General features: G+C 43.8%; 1 non-coding gene across 1 annotated transcript; it reads right to left on the reverse strand.

The window, feature by feature from the left end:
- Positions 1 to 11,927: 11,927 nt before the first annotated feature.
- LOC138565536 (U1 spliceosomal RNA) lies at positions 11,928 to 12,089 on the reverse strand. Its single transcript, XR_011301380.1, has one exon. It is a non-coding gene; the product is annotated as a U1 spliceosomal RNA (small nuclear RNA).
- Between the last annotated feature and the right edge of the window lie 2,528 nt (positions 12,090 to 14,617).

A 14,617-nucleotide genomic window follows, 5' to 3' on the forward strand; every position in this document is an offset into this window, starting at 1 on the left:
ATTATTCCTTCAATTAACCAGAGAGCAGTCTTTCAAGATAGTTGTTCCATGTCTGAAGGTCTGGTATGGACAAACAAAAAAAAGGACATATTTAAAGCTATTGAGTGGGAACCAGTAACAATCATGGCCAACACAGATTTACCATCTGGGTTTTTGGACAGTGGTAAAGTGTTGACCCACATAGCAGCCTACATCAAGGGCACAGGCAACTCAGTGGCAGACCCGGCTTCTTCAGTCATCCCAACTGTCTAACTCAGAAATCTGTATAAATATGTAACTGATTTGGGATGCTTGCCTTAGCTCTATTTGACAGATGGGGAAATGCCTTGCTCCCCCTGTTTTGCTCCTGATTTCAGGGCACAGGTGGCAGGTGCTGTTCGGTTCCCTAGCCAGATCTCTGTCTATTTGCCTCTATTCAATTTCAAGGTTCCTCTCCAGAGTGAGGAGGGAGGGCTTCTCTGTGATCATTTTACTTCTTCACTGGCACTGGCTGTGATGGTTCCATCTCCATAGATGGATGGCAGTTTGTCTGGAAGGGTTTCTTCTTTTTTGCTGAGACCATTCATGGGCACTCAACTATCAGTGCAGACCTACCATTGCCATCTGTTGTCGTGGATGTTGAGAAGGTGGGTCTCTGGAATATAAGAATGTCTAAGGTTTCTTTAGGCTAAATGAAGGCAGCAGTATATTCCGCCCTTCAGTTATATGATTACTCTTAGGCTTTCTTCCAGGCATTTTGCATTAGCAGGGACTTCTTACTATGCACTGTAATGATGCTCATTTTATACAAGATGGGTCTTCCCCTGCTATTCTCAAGGATCTGTGGGCAGCCATTAAAGCATCAAACATCTACTTTGCAGAGGTCTTCAGTTAATGGACACTTTTGTCCATCGTCTTCTCACATGATTTTCATTACCTTCATACAAGTCCAGAGTTAGGAAGGATTGTCAGAGCCTCTATTGGGAGAGAGTTCTGGGTAGTTAACCTTAGTGGACTTACAAGGCTTTACATAAAATCTAACCAAACTCTCACTGGCGGTGGGACTGAGCAGAAATTCTTAGACTAAGGCAAGCAGGAGACTGGTCTAAAGGACATTTAACATACATATCAGTTGTCAAGTGGTAGATTCTCCACACACGTCGTGAGTATCAAACATATACTTATTTATTAAACAGCACAGATGTAATAAGCTAAGGATACTACAAGGTAAATACACCTTCAGATACACATATTGAACACAGCATTGGTGTCCACGTGGGACACCTACCAAAGGTCAAAAGGTTAAACATTGATTAACATAATATATATCTTTACATAGGCTAAAATGGTGCAGAGATGTTAGAACATATCATTAGCCTTTCACAATCATAAAGCACACCAACACTTGGAAAAACAATGTTAAGTAGTCCAACCTTAGTCTTTGAACATTTGATCACCAATAGTTTTAGGTAAGTAGCCTGTTTGTGATACTTGGGGGGAGTTTAGAAAAGTTATGAAAGTTTTGCCAACTAATTCAATAGGGTGCAATGTTAATAGTCAAGCACAGATAAATAGTGACAATATGCAAGACAGTACTCACATGTGGAAGAAAAAGAGTGCTACCCATGCCAAGTGTCCAAAGGGCCCCTAAACAGGATTCCTATACCCAGATTTCATCACCAAAATTAACGCAAGGATATCTACGGGGTAAGAGTTTGTGCGTCTTGGATTGAATAGAAACCAGGAAGGGCAATAATAAAATATGTAGCCCAGCCCTTCGAACTTCGACCAAGAAGATTAATACTATGCTATTCAATTTGACTGTTCTCGCCATTGGTTGTGTGGTTGAGGTACCAGGGCTCACGGGTGCAGTGGTGATGTTATATTCAGTTCAAGATAATATTGGTACTCTATTCCAATATGTCCATGAAGGTTGACAAGGGGCCACATCTGGGAATTAGAAACTGTTATGAATAAAAATAGAGGAAAGATATGAACATGCTGCCAGAAAACGCACTGTTAAACCTGACTTTTCTTCTGTTGTTAAGTTTAATGTCACCTGACTTGATCCTTTCACTTCACTTTTGTGGGCTTCCTTTCTTGGGCTCTGAATTGAATTTTATTTCCTTGCTGCTTCTCCCCATGCACTATCCTGCACAGTTCAGCTTTGTCAGGCCTGTTGAGTTGGTACCCTTTTGACTCCGCTGAGGTCCGGGACATTGTTCTTGCCTCCTAGGACATGTGCTCAAGTAAGAAGGGGAGGAGGTGGTCAGGAAGGACTTTTGCCCCCTACTGCCTTCCCTTCACCATGTTACTACTGTGTGAGACACTTTTAAACGTCTCTGAGGAGGAAACTCATAGAAATCAAGGGGTTACTATCCTGAAGCCACATAGCTGCTATCGTGACCACTTCAGAAACAAAACAGCTGGGATTCTGGAATGCCCGCCTTTGGAGCAGCAGCCTAAACCTGCAGCTCCTGCCCCTTTTCTAAAAAAAAATTCTGCTGATAATGAATACCAAAACGAAGACTGATACCACAGTGAACCCCATTCCCAAGAAGTCCAAACAGGTTGCTGAAATGGAATAGGTGCAGAGAACTCAAGACATCTACATTGTACTGCTGAAAGTGATTCAGGATGTGTGAGAGGTCAAGCGCACCCTATCTGATCCTACTCAGAAGGTTAACCAACTGGAAGGCCTTGTTTCTAAACTTGAGGTGGATACTGGAAGCTTGGATGTGGAGATTACAGGCAGTTTCAGGGCTTATAATGACCTGAAAGCAAAGCTTTTAAATGCAAAAGAAAAAATCCTCAACTTGGACTTGAAGCTCCGTGGCAGAAACCTAAGACTGGTGGGTTGGGAAGAAAACAAAGAAGAAAACACAAGCATTGACTCCCATGTGGTGAAGATTATTACAGGAGCGCTTGGCCCTAATATATTATCCCTACCTGATGTGTACTTCGCTTTTAGAGTGGGGAAGCCTTCTACTGCTAGATTCTGGCAGATCCTTTTGGCCCTCACTAATGTGAAATCTAAAGAGAGAGAAAAGAAAATGAAATAGAGCATTGATTTGTGTCTACAACTGTACTTAAAGACTTTTTATTATCCGGTGTCTGAACACCTTGTAAAAATCGAATCTCGATTAAAACAAGTTAAATAAAAAATGAAAAAAAGAGAGAGCACTGAGGCCGGGGAGAAGCAATGGTTGCATAGTTTTTAAGGGTAAACCGCTGTCAATATACCCAGAATACCCAAAAAAGGTGCTGGACAAGCGGAAAGCCTTCAAAGAGTCTAAAGCATTGGCTAAAGAAAAGGGCATCAATGTGTCACTGAATAAGGCATCAGTCTTGAAATTAGCTTTGCCTGATGGTGAGGGATCTACAGGTTATGCCTCTGAAGCTGTCCTCTGGCTGGAAAGGGTGGTAAAAGTGGGTGCCATTTCGTGGTCGGACGAGACTGAGAAATTAGTGTTGATTCCAACTACTCGCTACCACAATGTTTTTTTTAAATTTGTGATTTTGTTTTTAACATACATCGGAATTACAGCTTGTTCTTTGTTATTTATTTAACTTACTTCACTCAAATTGTGTGCCAAGATGGCGCAGTCCACTTCACACTCCTCCGGATGAACAGATGACAGACATCAGGGAGCTTTGTCCTGCTTTGAAGTTGGGGCTACGTTACCGCTGAGCCTGCCGGAAACAACATAGGAGGGTCATCGAGACAGTTTTTCATTTTGGGCTGGAGAAGTGGCGCTAACAGCATGCGTGCGCTCACAGCGCCGTAAACAAGGAAATGGTCTCAGTTTGTACACAGGGCCGAGAGGTGCGCGGGTGGTGACACACGCAGGGTCAACTCTTTCAAAGGAACGCAGGTACTGGGAAGTGAGCTGCACATTTTCTGGGTTAATGACTTTAACTCCATCACTCCCAAGTTCTGCTGAGTATTGGGCCAGTACTGATTACTAAACAGACTACCTACCCAGTGCTTTAAGTAGGGTAAGAAATCGAGGGGGCCCTTCATTTCGGTGTGTTGCTTGCGGGATGGCCGTGGCCTAAATGCATCCAAGCATTTATATATTTGTATGCGTACCTTGCTATGGTTTGTGTACTCTGCAAGCCACCTTTTATAAATATATATATTTGTGTGCATACCTTAAAATTTGCGTACTTTTCAAGTAATCTTTTTTTTTAATGTCTATGTTTATAAAATATGTCTTGAAAAGTACACAATTCAATCCATAATTTAAAAAGCTTTGCTGACGGACAAAGCCGGAGGCGTCGTTGTCCGTCAACAAACCTTTATAATAGATGGCTTGAATTGTGTACTTTTCAAGCCATCTTTTATAAACCTCGAAATATGGCACAGAGTCCCCAGGTTCGCTGAGGGTCAAAGACGCCTCAGTGACCTGGGTGAGGAAACAAAAGGACAGTAACTTCCTCTGGTGACCCCTCGCGTAAGGGGTCACCAGAGTAATTTACAGTGACTGACAGAAGCGCCAGCCAACCACAGCATCACTGTGGCTGGCTGGCGCTTCTGTCAGCTTATCTAACTTAATGGCGGGTGCATCTCCCATCGCGGCTGCAGCCACGGCGGGACAATGTGTCCTGCCAATATTGTGGTGGGACTGGGGGACCCGGCTGGGCCCCGGCTTAGCCCCACTTTATGGAGATTGCCGGGGCTCGGCCCACTTAAAATGAAGGATAACGGACCGTGCTATAAGGTTGGCATGAGGGTACTGCTGGGTACTGGCTCACTCGAGTCGTGTAAGTCCCATTCAGTGGGGTGCTCACCATACAATATATCTCAGTTACTGGAAGTGGATGGCACCAGGGTCTTCCAATATGGGCAGAGGCTAATTAACATATATGTCGAAGAAAGAGATTTGATACTAACATTCTTAGCTTATGTATTCTTGTATGTATGGATGTTTATGTACGCTGTATATTGCCACCTGTAGCTTTCTCCCTGGGCTAATGTGATGGGTGGGGGTTTTAATGAAATTAATCCTCTTATGCTTTATTGTAAGCATAAAGCATGTTACCATCTGCTTTCTCTGCCTTAACGTTTTGCCTTAGGTGTCACCCCAGCTGCTGACTAGATCTAATATAGAGGGCGCGCTTTGTGGGTGGGGGGATCATCTTCTGGATATGCAATGTAGAATGTGCTGTTGTTACAATTTATTTGCTGAAATAGTTTTGTTTTGACATTCAACTTCATAGGGAGGGGGCAGGAGGATGGGGTTTTATCGTTAATGTTTTTTATTCAAAGGTTGGGGAATTTTACAGACTGACATTATCTTAAGAGGGTGTTGGGAGGTTCTTCTTCTCAGTGTTTATTTTACAGAGTTGGCACCTACAGATACATTGTTCTGCCATTCGTCAGAGGTGATGTCTGCCTCTGGGGGAGAATTATGCATTATATCCTGGAATGTCAATGGGGTTAGTAACCTCCTGAAAAGGAAGAGGATCCTAAATCATTTGAATAGCCTAAAGGCTGACATAGCATTATTACTGGAGACACATCTCACAGACATAGAAACAACAAAACTACAACAAGGTTGGGTAGGACAAGTATACAGATCCTCATTCAATTCTCGCTCAAGAGGGGTAGCCATACTGAAACACAAGAATCTAGCAATCCAGGTACTCTCGGAGCAGAAGGACAAGGAAGGTAGGATGATAACACTCTCTGTATTCCTACAGGGGACAATGTTTATGTTATGTCATATTCATGCCGCGATAGTAGATAATGGTTCTTTCTTTAGGGAGGTAGCGCAATTCTTGCAAGACCAGGGGTTCTGGGAGGAGACTTCAATGAAGTATTAGGTCCTTTGTTGGATAGAAGCAACAAAAGTGTGTTCAGAATTAATGGCCATCAAGTAGAGAACATGAAAGACTTAACATCCGAGCAATACCTGGCAGATGTCTGGACACTAGAGCACCCACCTGAAAGGGACTATAATTTTTACTCTAATGCCCATGACCCGTATGCAAGAATCGACCTGATATTGACAGTCAGGTTGACTACCTTAAACTACATGAGAAGCACTATTAAAAGTATCCGCATTTCCGAGCACGCTCTTGTAGAGGTGATTATTTCACCACAATTAGCAACTCAAAGAAGTTCACTCTGGAAACTGCACAAATCCATACTAGAAGAGAAAGGGATAGTGGAAAACATTTCTACTGAAGAAAAATACTTTATAGAGGTGAACCAAACTGGGGAAATTGAACCAGGAACAGTTTGGGAGGCCTTCAAACGCACGATGTGAGGTGTCTTGATTAGTTTATCGAGCAAGAAAAAGAGGAACAAGGAAGAGACAATTAATCAATTGGAACATAAGATTAAGAACATGGAGAAGGAGGTAATGATAACTTCAGATGAAGGGTTGAAGAGAACGCTGCAACAGTTTAAATGAGAGTTCAATAAGTTGGTGTCCGAAAGAGCAGAAAACATGCTGCTTTGAACCAAATGCACATACTATGAAAATAGGGAAAAGTGTGATTGTTGGTTGACGCACATGCTTCAGACTCTATAGAAAGATAGAGCCATCTCTTCCACTGAGAAATCCAATGGCACCGTAACATTTTACCCGAAAGAAATCAATAGTGAATTTCACAGCTTCTATAAGAAGCTCTATGCTCTGGAAGAAGATTATAAAGAGTAATGCCCAAACTTGGTCAGGATTCGGTACGTTCTGAACTTTCTGATCGAGAAATAGCAGATTTGGATAAGGATTTTATCTTGGAAGAATTTCAGAAATCGCAATTGAACTCCTGAGAGACATGTACAAGGCTGTCAAAGCCCTTGGGAGCCTTCCAAAAATGACGTGTCACGTATCCAACTAATTAATTCTGAAGAAAGACAAAACTCCAAAATCTCCTTCAAACTACCGACCTATAAACCTTATCAATACTGATAATAAAATGTTGACAAAGTCACTGACGAGATGGCCAGAGATGGTTTTTCCGAGGCTGATACACTCAAACCAGACTGGCTTTGTTAAAGGAAGACACGCCACGACTAATATGCAAAGGTTACTCCGGACTATCACACAGGCGAATGACTTGGAGCAAGATGCAGTTGTCATAGCCTTAGATGCAGAGAAGGCATTCGACCCGGATTGACGAGAGTTACTTGTTTGCTGTGTTGAGGAGGATGGCCTTCAGTGAGGCCTTCATGAGTTGTGTCCAGTTATTATACTCGGAACCCACTGCAGATGTGTCAACTAATGGGATATGCTCAGAACCCTTCAATTTGGAATGGAGGACATGGCAAGGCTGCCGTCTGTTGCCATTAGTGTTTGTAATTGCAATTGAGACCCTGGCTTCAAGCATCAGGCAAGATGTCAGAATAAGTGGTGTTAATTATGGAGGGGTCACCCAAACACTAGGGTTGCCTTCGGATGACTTACTCTTAAAACTGAGCGACCTGGACAGCTAACTGCCAGCACTGGTGGAACAGATTGCAGAGTTCAGTGTTCAATCTGGAAAAAAGATTAACTGGTCCAAATCAGAGGCATTACCTGTATCGAAACATTGCGGGAAGGAAACAATAGTGAATTTGGCTTTTAGATTGTGCCTGGAAGGGATAAAATATTTGGGCATTTAGCTGACCAGCAGAGTGGGCAAGATTATGTCAGAGAATATGGAAAGAGTGCTGTCGAGTCTGAAATCAGATTTGGAAAGGTGGAAGCTGCTCAACCTGTCCCTTTGGTGGAAAGGTAACACGCTCAAAATGAATTCTGCACCTAAGATTACTTATATACTCAGTATGCTATATTTGCCCCCAGGAAGAAAGGTGTGGTCAGAAATTGATGTTTTGGGACAACAAGCCGCCCTGGATGAAGCTCTGGAAACTGCAACTGCCGGTGAACAGAGGAGGCTTGGGAGTTCTTATCTTCCAGGATTACCATCTAGCTTTCACAGTCAGGCATTTGGCGCTGTTTCTGATTCAAGAGCCGGGTGAATGGGCCAGAGCAGAGGCCAGTTTAAATCGGTCATTGAAACCTAAAGCTATTCTGTCAACTAAATCCATGCAGCTCTGAACCACCACATCACTAACGGAATTCTTGAGGGCGACTTGGAAAAAGCTTATAATGGTTAGAAAGCTTATAATCGTTCTGGGAAGATCCCATTCCGACGACGTCTTGACTCTTCAATTTGGTACAACCCGGAGATCAAAGAAGAGAAGAAAATGTTATTTTGTTTGGACATGTTCCTTGGCGGCATCCAATGGATAGGGGACCTTAGAGCAAATTGTAAATGGCTTACTTTCAACCAACTGAAGGCTGCCAAACATATACCTAACTGCACAATTCAACAATTTTGAACTCTCAGGAGAACTATATCTGACATTTCAGAGAAGGACGCGATTGATGTAGAACAGATAGCTCTTCAGACTGAATCAGAAAGACACCAGGCAAGCCAATTCTACAAACTGATTTTATATTCGGCCAATAGTAATGCTGCATTAATGCAAGAATGGCCTGAGGTGTGCTGGGCAACTGTCTGCAAAAATGTGACTCCCTCTTCTACAAGTCTAGGGGGAAGGTCAAGACAAGTTAAGATTCTGAATATAGTCTATTGGACACCTGAATGACTATATAGGCGTGGTATGGCTGGCACAGATATGTGCTGGGGATGTTTTCACAGGGCAGTAACACTAGAACACATGCTATGGGAATGCAATAAAGTGAGGCTCTTCTGGGACAGGTTAATATGCAATAGGGTGCCGAGAATGTCACTTGATTATATTCTCACCCAATCTCCCCAGCATCTGTCTTTCTCAGCACTTGCCTCGGCACACCCTCCGCACTGGAGATTTGCACCTTCCACCCAATGTGGCTCCTGGCTGCATAGCACTTACCTTACCTTACACTTGTTCTGCGACTCAAGCATGGACACCACAGCACCTACCCCACTGCCCTCTTCCTTCCTGCCCTTGCACGTTCTAAATACTCACAGGGCATACTTGGTTCGGCTGTCCCTTCCCCCTCTGCATTTTGTTTTGTATTTAATTGTACTGCTATCGCATGTTCCCTCCCTGCTGCCCTGTGGGCGCTTTGAAACAGAATGTATTAGCTGCATAAGCCCCTAACACGCAAACAATAAATAAATAAATACTGGGAATTGATGGCTCATTGAAGATTTGACTGTTGCACAGAAAAAGTGGTTGTATACAGGCTCTTTAATGGCTAAGAAATTAATCTCAACACACTGGAAGTCAATGATACAACTCGAAGAGAGCACATGGATTGATTAAATGTGCAGGCTTGTGATGATGGAGAGAGTTATTTAGACATCAGAGGAAAAACAAATTGTCTGAGAATATCTGGGGCAGATATTTAGAATTGCACTAATCTCCGTCACACAGGGGAAGAAGGTGGCGGTGGGTAGACATTTTGACAGCTGGTCTGCATTTTACATAAATATGTAAATAAAAAAGTTAAAAAAGAAACACAACAGTTGGCTTTGTTTAAGAGTTGGTTCTAGCAAGTTGGCAGTTCAGATCCCTGATCATTACCTTATGGTTCCAAATACAACACGCTTGAACTTCAGGCTTTCAATGAAGGAGAACCTCCTTTTCACAACCCATGGTCAGGAAGGACCATGACAATTCATCCAGCAATGGAAGCAGTCTTTTGGTGGCCTAGCAATGTACTAAAGGTGATGATGAACAAAGGACTTCAGTGTTAGTAACACCCCTATTCCTGGTGGCCACCAGCAGTAACACAGCCTCCAAGTCTATGTCACTGGTTAGACAATGTCACCCACCAAGTTCTGCACTACTGAGGTCTGCACAACCTCCCAGAATACAGGACATTCCAGGTGATGAAGAGAGGCTACAAGGCCACCTACAAGCTTGGAGAAGGCATCCAACGAGGTGTAGAAGTATGAACCAGTTTAAGGGAGATGGACATTTTGCATGCCTCCCCTGGGTAATGGAGAGCAGAGTTCATGGCCTGCGTGTTGGCTTGCCGCAGCACCTGTGGTTGCAGCAGCTTTCCGGCATCCCTCTGTGGCCCCTCATGCTTCAGATTCCAAGAGCCTGTGGTCAGCCTGCTCAATGGCTAAAGAACTCCTGCTAATATACACAACTTGGGTCTGTGGGTGACCCGAGCCCACCTATCACAGGATCTGCAACACTCAATTCCTGAGTGGCTGCCCAATCATGGATAGCAAGATCAGGAAAAGTTGTGACATCACTCTCATTTGGGTTGGAATTACGGTGTCTGTGACTCCCCGACCAACTCAAACACATTCTCAGGCACACAAAGACAGGGCTTAAACAATAAGGTTGGCCATTTTGGCCAATATGCTGGTCAAATGGCTACCTAGCCATCTAAAATGTGGGTTACACTAGCTAAGAGAATAATGCCCTTCAAGTTCCCATGCACTAGTATCCTTAAAGGAGTTAGTGCTACAACAGACATCAATGGAGGACATTTAATCCTCCACTGGTAGCATTAACGACTAGCCAATGGCCCAAAAGCAAAGCCTGTTAAGTTAGGGAGTGATGGTGAAAAATATCTCACTCACTAAAAAGTGTCAGGGCCATTGTCACAAAAGCAGTCAGCTGATTTACTGGGGGCTCTGGGCAAAGACATGGGGAATCTGCAAGAAGAAAAAAAAACTCCTAGCACTTGGAACTCTGCCTCTTTCCTTGGACCACCACTTAACATTGCCCTTTCATCAGAGGACACATGTTGAACCTTTGTCTGATGCTTCCCTTAAACTGTCGATGTGAAGGTATGCATTGCATCTGCTAGGCATATGCGTGAGATGGAGTCTCTGATGGCAGGCTTTCCTTCCTTCTGGATTCTTCCTGACTGGCTCCTGACTGGTTGCTTCTCAGTCTTGGTTGGGGGTTTTTGTCGAAGATGGTCTCTTACTTTCACTGCAATCAAGAGATTCTATGCTTTCTTTTTCCCATATCTGTCCTCACCTGAGGAAGAATGCCTGCATATACTGGATTAAAAATAGCAGTTGAGATAGTTTTGAAGAGAATGTTTCCATTTAGGAAGTGTAGATTGCCTCTCAACTGATATGGCCAACAAAAGGTCAGTGCGGCCTTTGTCTAGATCAGGCTTGTCCAACCTTTTTGAATGTGGGGCCGAAGCATTAACTTTTTGTCACCCAGTGGGCCGGCGAGCCAAAAGTCAACAACCTCACCCAAAGCAGTATATTAAAAAGCGATATTGTGTGACCTTTGACACAATAGCATCACAGGCAGTGATAGCCATGCAGTCCCAAGGAAAGCTTTTGGTGTCATGGGCAGTGATCAAAGGTTAGTTGCTTGTGATTTCTTTCAGTGTCTATGTGTTAATATTTTTCTGAAATAGTGGGGGCGACCGAGCGTAGTGAGGGAGCTACAATGTTCTAGGGAGGGTTTGGGGGGGATCCCCCCCAAGATTTTTTTTTCAAATATGGGGTTGAAATGGTGCATTTTACAGCAGAAAAGGTGACCAAAAACCCATAAGTGTACAATCAGTTCTAAAGGGGAACATGAAAATTCCATGTCACCAACAGCAGAAAAGAACATTTTACAACACAACACATTTTAATGATCAATGTGTCCACAGTGTAAGACAGCACTGTCACTGATGTAACACAATTTCATGCTGGTTGTACCCAAAATATGCCTCTGTAGCAACATGTCTATGCTGGCTGTTCCCAATTTAGGCCAGCATTGTCCTGTACAAAGCATGATTGATGCTGCCTGAGCATGTGCAGTGTGCCCAATACATATGGCAGCTTCTCTCTGTAATACACATTACTTCTGTGGTGATGAAAGAAGCATAATTCAATTCAACAGATAAAATGTGGAAAAACGATCACCCAAAGGTGAACCTAATTGAAGAAACGCAATGTGAGCACAATCTAAAAGTATGCAACCTAGCAGGCCTAGTGCACACTTTACCTTTTCTTTCACCAATAAATCGGGGGGGAGAGCGCGAACACAGTCCCCCACTACCAGAAATAATGCAGTCGTGTATCCCGCATTTGGGAACATAGCAGGGGTCAGCAAATCCGATGTGCAATGGGTAAGCCTCACCCTGGGAGATCTGCCCTTGAGATCACATTCTCCCCTGCCAGCTAAGTATGAGTTGCATGCAAGAGGGCAGGGGTTGGGTCAGTTCTGGGAAGCCCTGCTAAGCGAGGGTGAGAAGGCAGGCCCTGACCCAGCCCCAACCCCCCAATCCCCGGAAGCTCTGAGCGTCTGCAGAGCTGCCTGTCCCGCGTGTAGGGGGAAGCTCCAGCAGGCAGAGCCCAGCAGAAGAGCAGATTGTAGCGCAGTTCCTTTCTCCCATCAGGTGCTGCTCGGCCCGAGATTTGTTTAAATAGCAGGATGGCTTGAGCAGGCCTGTTGCAGTCTGTCCACTGGCCTGTCAGCCCCACACGGGCCCATGGCCCTCCTGAGCGTAGCTGCTCAGCGCTGGCCCCATTCACACCATCATAATCATCCTGGACCTCGACGCTCCACCACCCCTGAATCTCAGAGTTCTGCTCAATGACAATGCTGAAGCTTTGACATCTTTGCTGTAACCATATGCCGTGTTGTGTCAGCCGAGCCTGCACAGCGCCAAAGGCAAGTATTCCCTTGTCAGGGCCCAGAGGTCACTGAGTCTTCCAGTGCCATCCACTTGGCATGGCCTACTGTTCCCAGCGTTTTCTACCCACAAATCAGCACCACTGCCAAACAGAACTGCATCATTGGGGCCCATCGCTGCTGCTCTCCGACTTGACCCCAGCCCAGCGCAAAGGCACCCATGCTTCTGGTCTGATGTTGAAAAGCCTGCTCTGCTGAGATCCGAAAGACAAGAACTAAGGTATTTTGGGAACATAGTACTATTGTTTTTTGTGTTGCAACTGTATCAGCTCACACCTCTCCTGAAGGGTATAGGCTGCCCTCAGACTGCGCTACCAAAAGAGTGAAAATAAGTTATACCTGTTGGGCTTGCCTGTTTCACTTTTATGATTGGGATCACTGCTGCGTGGGTATTAAGCGCGTTATAAATAACCTATCATACCACTCGTATTTTCTCCAGAGCTGCAGCAACTATTCGAAGTGTACTCCGATCCATTTTGTGAACAAACTCAATCCACTAACAAACGAAAACTTTGGTTCCCATTGATTTGGATTTGGATTTTGTTTCCTTTCTATACATTTCTGGAGAGCATTTTTTGAAAGGTTGTTCTTGAGTGTGTATATTATTTGCTATTGCCCACTTTTGCTGAATGGCAATTTCGACAAAACATTTTTTTGCCGCGTTTTTTTACCAAAAAAATATAGATGGTAATTTTGGGTAAGGTATATAGAAAGTGAGGGTGCAGGGGTTCTGCCACCGGTTTTTGTGGTAAAAAAAGCAATAACATTGACCCAAATGAATGTGGAGAAATTGGCATTCGCCATAAAAAAGGCAGAGAAAGTTTATTGATACGATTATTTATGTGTCCACAGGTCAATCACAGCATGGCTAGGATTTGTAAGGGGGCCATGATGATTGAATCGGGTTTACTGGTGAAAGGATGGTGATCCAGCACAGAGCGGCTCCTTTTGTGCCAATGTTTCCAAGTCTCCCCCCAAAAATATTGTGACTGATGATGCTGATAGCAGTCTAGAATTCTCATTCGTCTTGTTCTTTTATGTGTCCCGAATAGAGCACAGAGGAGTTTTGCGCACAGGCACATTTAAAAAAAAAAATGTAAAAACAATTTTTTTTTATTTTTTTATTTTTTTTTACTCAAGCATTGTCCAACATACGGCCTGGTGGGCCACATAAAATGGCTTGGCGGGCCGCATTGTGGCCCGCGGGCCGTACGTTGGACAACCTTGGTCTAGATGGATCCAATCTGCTATTTCTTTGATTTGCCTATTTTTTTAAACATTGTTTAGTGCATAAAACTTTTCACAATTTAAATAACAATACATTTTATACTAAACAATCAGATCATATATCATATATAAAAATGTCTTACAAACATACAAACATACAGTAAAACTCATGAGTAAAATACAATCATCATGCACAAAATTAATTTCCTCTACCTAAAAATCATAAAATCAACACACATTATACATCTTCCAATAAAATTTCAGCAAAACCCAAAATGTGTTTGTGGGTTTGTGGGTGTGTGGCAAAACGCTGCTCCTTATACAATTCCACACCGCTTCAGCAATCTGCACCAAAATGTGCAATGTGCAGTCCTGTTAGGACTCTCTGGACATTACTGGTTACGTGGCATTTGGACACCCCACCCCTTTCCCCGGATTCCAGCAAAACTCTAAATTTGTTTGTGTGTTTGTGGCTTGGCGAAGCGTTGTTCCTTATACAATTCCACATCGTTTCACCAATCTGCACCAAATTTTGCATAGTTACCTGTTAGGACCGTCCAGACATGACTGGCTACATGACATTTAGACATCCCACCCCGTTCCCTGGATTTCAGTACCTTCACACATGAGACGTTTGCCTGAAATCGGTGAAACATCAAGGTTGGTCGTAGAAGGACCGGTCCTCAACCCTACAATGAACGGTTCCTGGGACATTTGCACCACAATGCCCTGCAACAAACTGCACCATGACAGGGTGAGGCAACAAGTGGGGAATGAGCACAGTAGGTCCCAGTA

Source organism: Ambystoma mexicanum, chromosome 1q (genome assembly GCF_040938575.1).
Source record: "Ambystoma mexicanum isolate Mex_15411 chromosome 1q, UKY_AmexF1_1, whole genome shotgun sequence".
Lineage (NCBI taxonomy): Eukaryota > Metazoa > Chordata > Amphibia > Caudata > Ambystomatidae > Ambystoma > Ambystoma mexicanum.